Here is a 15,445-nt window from a genome sequence, read left to right as displayed (position 1 = left end):
TTGTCTAATCAATTTACTGATTGAATTTGGCATTTGTTTCAAAAACTTGTCTGTCTACTGGCCATAATGTCAGGGGCATTGTAGTGACATATCCCAGAGGAATTTTCATCAATTTGAGAATGATTAGTCCTTAAAAGAAGAGGAGCTGTTTCAGGGGTACATCACTAACCACTTATTTAAGGCTGATACCATGAACTGCAACTCTCATAATTTTGCTTGGTATCACCAACAGAGAATCCTGTCCCTCAAACTCAAGATGAAGTTTTTTTTTTAATTGATTTTTTTAACGTGCAATTTCTTAAGATCCTATGTGAACTAGATAAGGAAACAACAATTGATGTTTTGGCCGGAGTTTAATATTTGGTTAAAAAATTACAATGTCAGGGGGCCTGGATGGCTCACTCGGTTAAGCATCTGCCTTTGGCTCAGGTCATGATCCTGGAGTCCTAGGATCGAGTTCCGAGTTGGGCTCCCTGCTCAGTGGGGAGCCTGCTTCTCCCTCTTCCTCTGGCCCTCCCCCCAACTCATGCTCATGCTCACCCGAGGACTCTCTCTCTCTCTCTCAAATAAATAAATCTTAATAAAAACAAAGTACAATGTCTTAACCTCCCATATTTATGGGATCAAGAAAATTAAGGGGCACTCATGAATAAGGTGATAATATAGCCCATTTGTCCATTCCATGGGCAAAAGAATTGTCCAAAATATTATTTTAGCTTGAAAACAAAAGTGAAAAAATTCAATATAACAAAACATAATTTAGAATACTCGTTTGGAATTTTATTAGTGAAATATACCGTTTACTAATTCATTCAATAAATATTTAGCACCTTCAGTATTTTCAGCACTCTGCAGGACAATTTGTGGGTACAAAATAAAAGCACAGTCTCTTTCCTTCAAGAGTTTCCAGTTTAGGGCGCCTGGGTGGCTCAGTCATTAAGCGTCAGGCTTCGGCTCAGGTCATGATCCCAGGGTTCTGGGATTGAGCCCCACACTGGGCTCCCTGCTCGGCGGGAAGCCTGCTTCTCCCTCTCCCACTTCCCCTGCTGGTGTTTCCTCTCTCACTGTGTCTCTCTCTGTCAAATAAAACCTTAAAAAAAAAAAAAAAAGAGTTTCCAGTTTAGGGGCACCTGCCTGTCACAGTCAGAAGAGCATGTGACTCTTGATGTTAGGGTGGTGAATTTGAGCCCCACATTACGTGTAGAGATTACTTAAATAAATATTAAAAAAAAAAAGTTTCTAGTTTAGTTAGAAAATACCTGAAGGAACAAAAATCATGTTCAAGATAATGTTCTGTAGGGGGAGTCTGGGTGGCGCTGTTGGTTAAGCGTCAGACTCTTGGTCTCAGCTCAGGTCCTGATCTCAGAGTCATGAGATCAAGTCCCACATCAGGCTCTGTGCTCAGCGCGGAGACTCTTTATTCCTCTCCCTCTGTGCCCCAACCCTGCACACTCTCTCTCTCTAAAATAAAATAAATCTTGGGGCATCTGGGTGGCTCAGTTGTTAAGTGTCTGCCTTCAGCTCAGGTCATGATCCCAGAATCCTGGGATCAAGCTCTGCATCAGGCTCCCTGCTCAGCGGGGTGCCTGCTTCTCCCTCTCCCACTCCTCCTGATTGTGTTCCTTCTCTTGCTGTCTCTCTCTCTGTCAAATAAATAAATAAATAAATAAATAAATAAATAAATAAATAAAATCTGGGGGTTGGGGGAGCAAACCTCAAGTGACTGGGCCCAAGGGCTGCTGTGGGGAAGGCACTGGCCTGATGTAAAATCTGTCCTTGCCTCCCCTCAGTGTGACCTGTTAGCAGATTTTTTCTTAAGATATTTTATTATTGGGCACCTGGGTGGCTCAGTTGGTTAAGTGTCTGCCTTTGACTCAGGTCATGATCCCAGAGTTCCGGGATTGAGCCCCAGGTCAGGCTCCCTGCTCAGTGGGGAGTCTGCTTTTCCCACTGCCTCTCCTCCTGCTCATGCTCTCTCTTTCTCAAATAAGTAAATAAAATCTTAAAAAAAAAAAAAGATTTTTGGGGGCGCTTGGGTGGCTCAGTTCTTAATAGTCTGCATTCAGCTCAGGTAGTGATCCCAGGGTCCTGGGATCAAGCCCTGCATCCGGCTCCCCACTTGGCAGGAAGCCTGCTTCTTCCTCTCCCACTCCCCCTGCTTGTGTTCCCTCTCTCGCTGTGTCTCTCTCTGTCAAATAAATAAATAAAATCTTTAAAAAAAAAAAGATTTTTTATTATTTTATTTTATTTTTTTATTTGTGAGAGAGAGAATGAGAGAGAGCACGAGAGGGAGGAGGGTCAGAGGGAGAAGCAGACTCCCTGCTGAGCAGGGAGCCCGATGTGGGACTTGATCCCGGGACTCCAGGATCATGACCTGAGCCGAAGGCAGTCGCTTAACCAACTGAGCCACCCAGGCACCCCAAGATTTTTTATTATTTTAAAGTAATCTGTATATGAACATGGGGCTTGAACTCACAACCCCAAGATAAAGCATCACCTGCTACACCAACTGGGCCAGCCAGGTGCCCCTTTAATGCTTTTCAAAATAAATTATAGGTATCAGTACATTTATCACTAAACACTTCAGCATGGCATATTCCTAACTAGAGTTTAATAGTTACAATTTTTTAATGAGGTAAATATTACAGTGAAATGCACAAATCTTAACTGTACTAATAGATAAGTTTGACAAATACATACAAATCAAGTAATATTTCAAGTGAAGTAGGGGGACTCCTGGGTGGCTCAGTCAGTTAAGTGTCTGCCTTCAGCTCAGCTCATGATTCCGGGGTCCTGGGATCAAGTCCCATGTCAGGCTCCCTGCTCAGTGGGGAGCCTGCTTCTCCCTCTGCCTGCCACCCCCCCCCCCCGCTTGTGTTCTCTCTCTGAGAAACAAACAAACAAACAAACAAACTTATAAAGTAAAGTAGGGGCACCTGAGTGGCTCAGTCAGTTATGTGTCAGCTCTTGATTTCAGCTCAGGTCATGACCTCACAGGGTCCTGAGATCAAGCCCGGAGAGGGACTCCATGCTCATAAGGGAGTCTGCTTGGGATTCTTTCCCCCTTTCTCTCCATCCTCCTCTGCCCCTCCCCCTATTTGCACTCCCTTGCATGCTCTCTCTCAAAGAAATAAATAAAATCTTTTTTTTTAAATTTAGATTTTATATATTTATTTGAGAGAGAGACACACACAGTGAGAGAGGGAACACAAGCAGGGGGAGTGGGAGAAGGAGAAGCAGGCTTCCCGCTGAGCAGGGAGTCTGAAGTGGGGCTCGATCCCAGGACCGTGAGATCATGACCAGAACTGAAGGCAGACACTTAACGACTGAGCCACCCAGGCACCCCATAAATAAAATCTTTAAAAAAAAATAAAGTGAGGGAATGGTAGAAACAGACATAGAGGACCAGATAAAGCAATATATATATATATATATTTTTTTTTTTAAGATTTTTTATTTATTTATTTGAGAGAGAGAGAATGAGAGAGAGCAAGCACATGAGAGGGGGGAGGGTCAGAGGGAGAAGCAGACTCCCTGCCGAGCAGGGAGCCCGATGCGGGACTCGATCCAGGGACTCCAGGATCATGACCTGAGCCGAAGGCAGTCGCTTAACCAACTGAGCCACCCAGGCGCCCTAAAGCAATATATATTTATCCTAAAAGATCCTGGTTTGACCACCAGAGAACTGGATAAAACACTGCAAATTAGGAGAAAGAGTATTGTGGGTTTTTGTTTTTGTTTTAAAGATTTATTTATCTAGGGGTGCCTAGGTAGCTCAGTTGGTTAAGCATCTGCCTTTGGCTCTGGTCATAATCCCAGGGACCTGGGATTGAGCCCCACATCGGGCTCTCTGCTTAGCAGGAAGTCTGCTTCTCTCTCTCCCTCTGCCCCTTCCCCCCACTTGTGCACTCTTTCTCTCTTACTCTATCAAATAAATAAATAAAATATTAAACAGATTTATTAGGGGCACCTAAGTGGCTCAGTAGGTTAAGCGTCTGCCTTCAGCTCAGGTCATTGTCCCAGGATCCCAGGGTCCTGGGATCGAGCTCTGCATCTGGTTCTGTGCTCAGTGGAGAGCCTGCTTCTCCCTCTCCCTCAGCTGCTCCCCCTGATTGTGCTCTCTCACTCTCTCTGTCAAATAAATAAATACAATTTCAAAATAATAAAAAAGATTTGGTGTGCCTTGGTGGCTCAGTGGTTTAAGAGTCTGCCTTTCGGCTCAGGTCATGATCCCGAGATCCTGGGATGGATCCCCAGGTCAGCCTTCCTGCTCAGCCTGGTGTCTGCTTCTCCCCCTCCCACTCCCCCCTTCCACTGCTCATGCTCTCTCTCTCATAAATAAATAAAAATCTTTAAAAAGAAAGAGTTTTGGCGCCTGGGTGGCTCAGTCATTAAGCATCTGCCTTCGGCTCAGGTCATGATCCCAGGGTCCTGGGATCGAGCCCCGCATCGGGCTCCCTGCTCCACGGGAGGCCTGCTTCTCCCTCTCCCACTCCCCCTGCTTGTGTTCTCTCTCTTGCTGTGTCTCTCTCTGTCAAATAAATAAATAAAATCTAAAAAAAAAAAAAAAGAAAATGTTGTATGAAAAACAAAAGAAGTATCAACCCACAATGATTTTGAATGAAAGCATGTGATTACTTGATATGAGTGAATGGCCCTATACAATGAATAGCCCAGAAAATAAGGATGTATTTAGTAGGCTCATTCTTTTCTGGAGCCAGAAAAAATAGATCCCTAACAATTATTTTCTGAAGGAGGGCCAAAGAGACATTATTTGTCTAAATATCTCTAAGTAACCAGGTCCTACCTCCATATATAAATGAAGCATCTGAGTTGGAATATATGACTTGTATGCAGTGGTTGTAAAAGAAACAAGAGATGTCAGCAAGAACATGGAAAAAGTTGAACCCTCAGACATTGCTGGTGTGAATGTAAAATGGTACAACTCCTGTGGAAAACAGTTTGTCAGTTTCTCAAAAAGGTAAATATGGAATTAACATATGATCCAGTAATTCCATTCCTAGGTATAGACACAAGAATTGAAAATATATTTTCAGTGGCACATGGCTGGCTCAGTTGGTAGAGCATGTAACTCTTGATTTTGTTTAAAGGCATATATATATGTTTTCAAACAAATACTTGTACACAAATTTTCATAGCAGTACTATTCATAGTAGCGAAAAAATAGACAGAACCCAAATGTCTATCAACTGATGAATGCATAAGCTAAAGATGGTATGGCCATACAATGGAATATTATTCAGCCATAAAAAGGAATGAAGTACTAATATGGGCTACAAAGTAAACGAACCTCAAAAACACTATGCTAAATGAAAGAAGCCAGACACAAAAGGTCACATATGTAGTATGAAACATTCAGAATGGGTAATTCCATTCTGCAGACAGTGGTTACCAGGGAATGTGGAGAGGGAAGTATGGGGAGTGACTTTTTTTTTTTTTTAAGACTTTATTTATTTATTTGTCAGAGAGAGAAAGAGAGCGAGCACAAGCAGGGGGAGCAGCAGGCAGAGGCAGAGGGAGAAGTAGGCTCCCCACTGAGCAAGGAGCCCAACACGGGACTCGATCCCAGGACCCCAGGATCATGATCTGAACCAAAGGCAGATGCTTAAACAACTGAGCCACCCAGGGGTCCCGGGGAGTGACTATTTAATGGGTATGAGATTTCCTTTTGGTGTGATGAAAATGTTCTGGAGCTAGCTAGCGATGACGGTTGCACAACGTTGCAAATGTAGTAAATACCAAAAATTAGATCCATTAGTATAGTTAATGGTTAATTTTATGTTATGTGAAATTTACCTCAGGAAAAAAGAAGGAAAAAAAAAGCGATCTTCTATGGACCTCTAGAATCTAGAGCAAGATGCTGGAGGGAGATACTGGAAGTAAAAAGCCCTCAAATCTTTGCTTTCTACTACACATCTCTCATCATGTTATGGCTTCACTCTCTCTTTTCAGGATATTGAAATAATTCCTCAGGCAAATATATACTGAAGTTTTACAATGTGTTAGTTACTAAACTAGGCACTAGGAAAACAAACAACGGAGTACAAACACAGTCATGGCCTCTGCCCTCCTGGAACTTACAATCTAGTTGGAGGAGGCAAGCATTGATCAAAGGACCATATCTGTAAAAAGATATACAATTGTGACAAATGCTACAAGAGAGGTTACAGTGTTATGAAAACATCTTAAAGGAAGATTTAGTGTGAGAAAGAGCATTTAATAGGTGAAGAACATTCCAGTCATAGATTAAAATATGCAAAAGGCCTTGTAGCAGGAGGAAGTATGCTGTCCTTAAGCATCTGCCAGAATGTCATGTGGCTGTAGCAAAAAAGCTTATGAAGGGGCACCTGGGTGGCTCAGTCATTAAGCGTCTGCCTTCGGCTCAGGTCATGATCCCAGGGTTTTGGGATCGAGCCCCACCTCAGGCTCCCTGCTCCTCGGGACGCCTGCTTCTCCCTCTCCCACTCCCCCTGCTTGTGTTCCCTCTCTCACTGTGTCTCTCTCTGTCAAATAAATAAATAAAATCTTAAAAAAAAAAAAAAGCTTATGAAAAAAAGCCAGGCCATACAGAGCCTTCTGACCAGGTAAGGTGAGTCATTACTAGGTATTTTCTCACCTCTAAATCCACCCTCTGCTTTAGGATTTTTGGGGTTGGGACTCTGCAAATATTTCTCCTTTCGTAGTGGCTCTCTATTAAGGTCTCCCAATAGAGACTACCAGAAGAACACTGCAAGGCTCAGGAGGAATGATGGAAGCCTCCTTCCTGTTTGCTTCCTGTTCCTATCTATGGCATCCAGCAAAGCTTCTCAATTCCAGCAGTGGCAGTCCCTTCCCATTACAAGCAGCTGAATCAGAATGCAGTTTTTCCAATACTTATAGAAGCAGTCTCATTATTCTGTCTTCAGAGACACCAGCACTGACTGCCCAGTGCCTCCTACTCGTGCAGTTCTGGGTCTCAACCCCATGGGGCCCTTCCCCCCAATTCAGAGACACAAGCAGTACCTCCTCTTCAGACATCCAAATTTCAGCTCTGTTTGGCCCTTCTTTTAATTTTCTTTTTTAAGTTTTACGTTTTAGTAATTCCAACTTCTACCCTTTATTTCCTCAGCCCTAGAGGTGGTAGGTGTTCCTACAATTACTACCACCATGATACCTTAGATTTCTCCTTTTACTTCTTCAGTTATGTAGTTAACAATCCATTATATTAAATTCTCTCTTTCGTAGCATGTGGTTTCTACCTCCTTATATGACCTTGACTAATACGTAAGGTTCTGATATTTACTCTTCAAGATCCAGTTCAAATGCTACCTTCTACATGTCTTTCCCCATTTCCCTCAGCCTTCAGTTAATTTTTTTATTTTTTTTTAAAGATTTTATTTATTTATTTGAGAGAGAGAGAATGAGAGACAGAGAGCACGAGAGGGAAGAGGGCAGAGGGAGAAGCAGACCCCCTGCTGAGCAGGGAGCCCGATGTGGGACTCGATCCTGGGACTCCAGGATCATGACCTGAGCCGAAAGCAGTCGCTTAACCAACTGAGCCACCCAGGCGCCCAGCCTTCAGTTAATTTTTTTAAAGATTTATTTATTTACGGGGCACCTGGGTGGCTCAGTCATTAGGCGTCTGCCTTTGGCTCAGGTCAGGATCTCAGGGTCCTGGGATCAAGCCCCGCATCAGGCTCCCTGCTCAACTGGGAGCCTGCTTCTCCCTCTCCCTCTGCTCCTCCTGCTCATGCTCTCTCTCTCTCCAATAAATAAATAAATCTTTTTTATTTTTTATTTATTTTATTTTATTTTTATTTTATTTTATTTTTTTTAAAGATTTTATTTATTCATTTGAGAGAGAGAATGAGATAGAGATAGAGAGAGAGCATGAGACGGGGGAGGGTCAGAGGGAGAAGCAGACTCCCTGCCGAGCAGGGAGCCCGATGCGGGACTCGATCCTGGGACTCCAGGATCATGACCTGAGCCGAAGGCAGTTGCTTAACCAACTGAGCCACCCAGGCGCCCCAAATAAATCTTTTTTAAAAAGATTTATTTATTTATTGGAGAGAGAGAGAGCTCTTGAGTGGGAGGAGGGGCAGAGGGAGAAAGAGAATCCTCAAGGCAAGTCCCCGCTAAGCGTGGAGACTGATGTGGGGCTTGATCCCAGGACCCTGAGATCATGACCTGAGCTGAAATCAAGAGATGGATGATTAACCAACTGAGTCTCCCAGGCGTCCCTCCTTCAGTTAATTCTTAATGTCTTTTTTAAGGCCTATAGGCTTTTGTTTTTCTAATCATATGCCAAATCACTCCCACAAGCCTAATAACATCCTTCTGTTGCCCTACAATTACAATGAAACCCCATCACGCAAATTAACTCTGTGGATCTAACAAATTCATCTACCAATTCTAATAGAGAAGGGTAGGTATAGAGCAGGCAGGAACAGAGATGGGTTCTCATCCGTTCTCCTACATATTGTAATTCTGTGCAATTATCTCTTAGCTAAGTTTCACTTTTCCCAGCCTTGAAGATGGCTCTGAGGATTAAGTAAAAAGATTAAGTAAGATAATGTACGTGAAGACCTTAGCACCATTCAAAAAATAAACTATTATTTTTGCTATTAGTTTACAATTTATCCAGCTATGAATACCAAGACATAATTTTTGTTTAGATTAAAAAAAAATGCCAGGGGCGCCTCAGCTGAAGGCAGATGCTTAACTGAGCCACCCAGGCGCCCCCCCCCCCCCTTGACTACGGTCTCTTTTAAGCTACCAAATGAATATTTATCAGCTCTTGCAAATCAATAGAAGCTGGTTCCAGCACTCCATTGTATGTCTGTAACACGGAGTGAACTATACAACATGTTTTAAGTCTCAGTTTTCTCATTTGTGAAATATCTGTGGGATAATAATAGAACCTAGTTTATAAAATTGAGGCAAAAGTTGGAGCACCTGCGTGGCTCAGCTGGTTAAGCGTCTGCCTTCAGCTCAGATCATGATCCCTGAGTCCCGGAATGGAGTCCCAGGATTGAGCGCCTCCCCCCACTCGTGCTCTCTCCCTCAAATAAATAAATATTTATTTATAAAAACTGTATTTTATTTATTTATTTATTTTTACAGATTTTATTTATTTATTTGACGGAGAGAGACAGCAAGAGAGGGAACACAAGCAGGGGGAGTGGGAGAGGGAGAAGCAGGCTCTCCGCTGAGCAGGGAGCCCAATGCAGAGCTCAATCCTAGGACCCTGGGATCATGACCTGAGCTGAAGGCAGACACTTAAAGACTGAGCCACCCAGGTGCCCCTAAATAAAATCTTTAAAAAAATTTTAAAAAAATGAGGCAAAAGTTAAATGAGTTAATGTAAATAAGGCACATAAATCAGTAGCTGACACACAGTGTTAACTTTATTATTTTTTTTTATTATTTATATATTTATCGTGTGTCCTTTTCTCCATATGCCACCAACATTGGTTTGTCATTTCCAATGTTTTCTGCTACATTTTCCAATGTTTGTACTGATTCAAGCAAGTCTATCAAGTTCTGTGGCAGTCTTGGATCTAGCAACAGAATATCTACTTTGCTGGCCATGGATTTGATGATAACCAACAGATACAAAATCTTGGCAGACATTTCTCAAGATGTTGACTTATTATTGTATTTCTTTAAAGATTTTATTTATTTACTTGAGAGAGAGAGAGAGGGAGAGAGAAAGCACAGGCAGGGGCAGGGGCAGAGGAAGAGGGAGAAGCAGACTCCCCACTGAGCAGGGAGCCCGATGCGGGGCTCGATCCCAGGACCCTGGGATCATGAACTGAGCCGAAGGCAGACGCCTAACTGACTCAGCCACCCAGGCACCCCACCCCATTTATTTTTTTAAAGATTTTATTTTTGGGGCGTCTGGGTGGCTCAGTCGTTAGGCGTCTTCCTTCAGCTCAGGTCATGATCCCAGGGTCCTGGGATCGAGCCCCGCATCGGGCTCCCTGCTCTACAGGGAAGCCTGCTTCTCCCTCTCCCACTCCCCCTGCTTGTGTTCCCTCTCTCACTGTGTCTTTCTCTGTCAAATAAGTAAAATCTTTAAAAAAAAAAAAAAGATTTTATTTTTAAGTCCTATGGTCATGATCTATTAATTGACATTGATCATTTTCCCATTGGAAATTCTGCTATATAGAGTGCAATAGTTTCCCACTGAAGGTTTTAGGGAGCACAGAGGAATGCAGGAAGCCTTATCATCTGTTTTACCCCACTTTCTTAATCTGTTCACAAAGTCTCAGATGGCCTGCATCTCCCTGCCTAGAAATATCTGTCCTTGAAGATGTTTGTGTTTTACTTCCTCTAGGAAGTTGGCCTTTATCATGACTACCATTGTTAGACTCAATCAATCTTTCATTATTGCTCTTACTGGATTGTAATTTAATTTACACATTTGACTTCACTACCAGATTGTGAGCTACTCTGAGAACACTGACTGCTTCTCCTTTATCTTTCCACGCCTCCCCCAGCTCCTAGCATCCTGCCTGGAATGTGCTGGTTGTTTAACAACTATTTGTTGAATTAGTTGGGGTTGCTTTGGAGATGCATCAGTATAAAGCCAGGATGTAAAGAAGAAGGATGAAAGAACTCAGAAATAGAACATGTTGCCCAGTGACAATTAAGTATAGACAAGCAGGGCATGTTCCCACACAGACAGGAATTCTGTCTTTTTATATTTTACCTCCCACACAGACAGAATTTCAAATTCGGCTGCATGGGTGAGTTGAAAAGTCAGAAGATTTCGTTGGAAAGGTACATAAGGGCTAATCTGTGAAAGGGCTTCCATGCTCTGGAAGAACAGTAGCCAGTGGTGTGCTGGAGTGGACTTGGACCGGTTCATGAATCAATTATAAAATGTCCAGGAATTTTGTGAGCCAGTTGATCTCACATTGGTAGTTTGAAATCAGCCACAGTGTGGGTATTTATACCACAAATAGATCTGCAAATGCTGAAAATCAACCTTTCCTTTTTTTTTCTCAGAGACACAGTTGTTGATAGGCCACTGGAAAGCTTTTTTTTAAGATTTTATTTATTTATTTGAGAGAGAGAGAGAGAGTGAACGCGCGCGCGCGCGCGAGAGAGAGAAAGAGACAGAGAAGGAGCAGGAGGAGAGGGAGAAGCAGACTTGCTGCTGAGCAGAGAGCCCAACAAAGGGCTTGATCCCAGGACTCTGGGATCATGACAGGAGCCAAAGGCAGATGCATAATCGACTGAGCCACCCAGGCCCCCTGGCCACTGGAAAGTTTTGGACATCACATTTAAAAGGTTGTTAAATCTTATAAGGTTGTTATAAAGATTGGATGAGAAAATAAATATGTAAAAAGCTTAGAGTACCTGGCATAACCGAAGTACTCCAAAAATACTGTTTGATACTATCATGAGAAATTTTTTTTTTTTTAAAGATTTTATTTATTTATTTGACAGAGAGAGAGAGAGGGAACACAAGCAGGGGGAACAGCAGAGGGAGAGGGAGAAGCAGGCTTCCCGCAAAGCAAGGAGCCCGATGCGGGGCTCGATCCCAGGACCCCGGGATCATGACCTGAGCCGAAGGCAGACGCTTAACCGACTGAGCCACCCAGGCGCCCCGATACTATCATGAGAAATTTTAAGTTCCTATTTCATGTTAGATATTATTCCAGCACTGGGGATATAGCAGTAAATAAAACAGTGTCCCTACCATTATGAATTTTAAATTCTAAGGGTATGAAACAGATTTTTAAAAAAGTTTTATTTAAGTAATCTCTACACCCAACATGGGACTTGAACTCATGACCCCAAGATTAAGAGTCACATGTTTTTTTGACTGAGCCAGCCTGTCACCCCTGCGCTTATATTATTCTTAGCAATGTGACCTTAGACAAGCAACTTATCTTTTCTGGGCCTCCATTCCTTCAGCTGCAAAACGATGATAATAAATAGGACCCCTCTCCAAGGGTTATTGTTTTGTTTTGTTTTTTTAAAGATTTTATTTATTTATTTGACAGAGAGGGACACAGAGAGAGCAGGAACACAAGCATGGGGAGTGGGAGAGGGAGAAGCAGGCTTCCCGCCGAGCAGGGAGCCCGATGTGGGACTCGATCCCAGGACCCTGGGACCATGCCCCGAGCCAAAGGCAGAGCCTCAACGACTGAGCTACCCAGGCACCCCTCCAAGGGTTATTGTTTTAAATGAAATAATTCATGTAAAGTACTTAGCACAGTACCTAGCAAACAGTAAATGTTCACTAAATATTATCATCATCATTATTTTTTCCAAAAGGGAGAAAGATTTGATGTAGAACAGGAAGGGGAGGCAGGCAAAGGTGAGGGTGTAGGGGTGAAAGGAAAATTTGGAAAATCTGTAGGGAAGATAAATATAACTTTTCTTTTGTCATCTGGCCTTTGAAAAGTCAGAGGTCCTACTCCAAGTCATGTGGTGGGAGGGCAGAAGCCCTCTGGGGCAGGGAGAGTTAAATGTGGGCAGGATCTAGCTCTTTTGTAGTTGTCAGGTTTTGTCTTTTGGGTTTTTATGAAGCCTTTCATTTCTACTTTAGCCAAGTATGCAGAGGTTTCTGCCTCTATTTTACCTCTTGCAATAAAAAGGGTCCACTGAAAATAAGAGGAGGAGGGATGATAATTTAGCAACTAGGATAAATAAAAAACTTAAAGACCCAGGGGCACCTGGCTGGCTCAGTGGGAGGAGCATGTGACTCTTGATCTAGGGTTTGTAAGTTCAAGCCCCACATTGGGTGTGGAGATTACTTAAATAAATAAAAAAAAAAAAAGAAAGAAAGAAACGTGTAAAGACCTGAAAAGGGTTTATTAAGTAGCAAGAAAAGAAAAAAAGACAATAATATAGACAAGGAGAGCAGGGAAAATGGAATAAGGTGTGAGAGTACTTGTGACTACCTGTTTCTCCATAATTACCATCCAATGATTTTCTTTAGTGTGCTATTTAGAGCCTGGAATTCGGAATCCAGATTGGATGTCAGATATGGTTTTAGGCCCAAGGGAACTGCCGGTTGTGCTGGGTAGCGTAAAGTCCAGGAGGTGAGATTTCAAATGCACAAGTGTGGGGGCAACAAAGAAGGGGGAGAGAGCTTTTGGGTCTTAGTGAGTCAATAAGCAGGTAAGAGGGAATCCAGTGGGGTTTGAGCAGCAGAATGTCAGTTACTAACATTCTTCACCACCACCACTACTTTTTTTTTTTAACATCAAATGTGCATAATTACAGATATACTCATATATTTGTTTCTTGGTGCAGTTTCCATTAAGCCAGACACAACCCCACTTTTTCTCTTTTTTTCCTGTTTTGAACATACAAGGCTGTTCATTGAAGCACTGTTTATAACAATTGGAAACATTGTGAATGATCATCAGTAAGAGAATTATTTATTGCAACATTGTTTTTTTCTCTTTTTAAAACTAAAATCTCGGGCGCCTGGGTGGCTCAGTTGGTTAAGTGACTGCCTTCGGCTCAGGTCATGATCCTGGAGTCCTGGGATTGAGTCCCACATCCGGCTCCCTGCTCGGCAGGGAGTCTGCTTTTCCCTCTGACTCTCCTCCCTCTCATGCTCTCTGTCTCTCGTTCTCTCTCTCGCAAATAAATAAAGTCTTAAAAAAAAAAATAACAGATTATTTAAAAAAAAAACAACAACAGAAAATAAAACTAAAATCTCTCTCCAAACCATCATCACCTTTTTACACTTGATCTTAGCCAAAAGGCTGAGAAGCGATCATCATCACCTTTTTAAAAAATTTTTAAATATATTATTTATTTATTTGACAGAGAGAGACGCAGCGAGAGAGGGAACACAAGCAGGGGGAGTGGGAGAGGGAGAAGCAGGCTTCCCGCTGAGCAGGGAGCCCGATGCAGGGCTCGATCCCAGAACCCTGGGATCATGACCTGAGCCGAAGGCAGATGCTTAACAACTGAGCCACCCAGGCGCCCCCATCATCACCTTTTTAATCTTCCCCAGACTGGGCTTCATTTTAGCTAAAACCATGTTCTATCTTAAGTTGGTTTTCTTCCCCCCTTTCTTCTTTTTTCTTATTGCAACATTGTTTATGAACATTGGAAACAAAGTGGCCCCTCTTTGTTTGAGTTACACTTCCTTAGCCTCCACTCCCACTCTCATTTCCCTACATACTGCAAACCATCTGTTTATATATATGTACATTTGTGGATAGAATTTTTTTAGCCCCACCCTGATAGAATAGATTTTTCAATGTTGTTGAATTTATAATATTTTCCTTAATGACTTGTCCTTTCATGCTTAAGGATATTTTCCTCTACATTAAGATCATCAAGGGGTGCCTGGGTGGCTCAGTCGTTAAGCGTCTGCCTTCGGCTCAGGTCATGATCCCAGGGTCCTGGGATCGAGCCTTGCATCGGGCTCCCTGCTCCACGGGGAAGCCTGCTTCTCCCTCTCCCACTCCCCCTGCTTGTGTTCCCTCTCTCGCTGTGTCTCTCTCTGTCAAATAAATAAATAAAATCTTAAAAAAAAAAGATCATCAAGATAACTTCCAATATATCTCTTTCAATGACACGCAGGGGGACATTGACATGTGTGATATACACAGTTGTACAGTGGGTTATACACATTTCTAGCTAGAAACTGCAATATTACTCATTTCTTTCCTTATCAGGAATGAAAGTAAATGAGAATTAACATAATGGGAATAATCTTGAAACACCTTCTATTTCTTAAACTATAAATAAATGACTGGATCTTAATTATTACAAGTAACAGATTACTTGTGACATATTTTGCAATTGTGGAGTTATATCTTTGGGGAATCTATAGAGGGCAAATTGCAATCTCTAACAAAGTTATAAATGCCTATACTCCTGTGGCTCAGAGCTTCCATTTCTGAGAATTTAGACTATAGTTCTGTATGCACACATGTGCTTTACTATTTGTAAATGGAACATTGTTTTTAAATTGCAAAAGATTGGAAACAACCTAAATGGCCTCCGATAAGGGACTGATTAAACAAATTACAGTTTATCCACACAAGAGATACTATGGAGCAGTAATATAAAACAAGATAAGGAAGAAGTTATTTTTATGCCCTTGTACAAAATGTATTCCAGGGTGTTCAAATATGTTGTTTAGTGAAAAAAGTAAGGTGGAGGACAATAAATGCTTCCTTTTGGGGACACCTGGCTGGCTCAGTCAGGAGAGCATATGATGCTTGATCTCGGGTTTGTGAGTTTGAGCTCCACATTGGGTGTAGAGATAACTTAAAAAACAAACAAACAAAACAAAACAAAAAACTTAAAAAAATGCTTCCTTTTGTATAGAAAAGTCAGAATATATTTGAACTTATATCTGGGGTGTTTTTTTTGAACTTATATTTGAATTTGCTTATATATGTATGAAGAAACCCTGAAAAGATTCATAAGAAAGTAAGAGTAGTGGTTAACCAGT

Source organism: Phoca vitulina, unplaced genomic scaffold, assembly GCF_004348235.1.
Source record: "Phoca vitulina isolate PV1807 unplaced genomic scaffold, GSC_HSeal_1.0 scaffold22, whole genome shotgun sequence".
Taxonomy (NCBI): domain Eukaryota; kingdom Metazoa; phylum Chordata; class Mammalia; order Carnivora; family Phocidae; genus Phoca; species Phoca vitulina.
Note: the sequence above shows the minus strand (reverse complement) of the source record.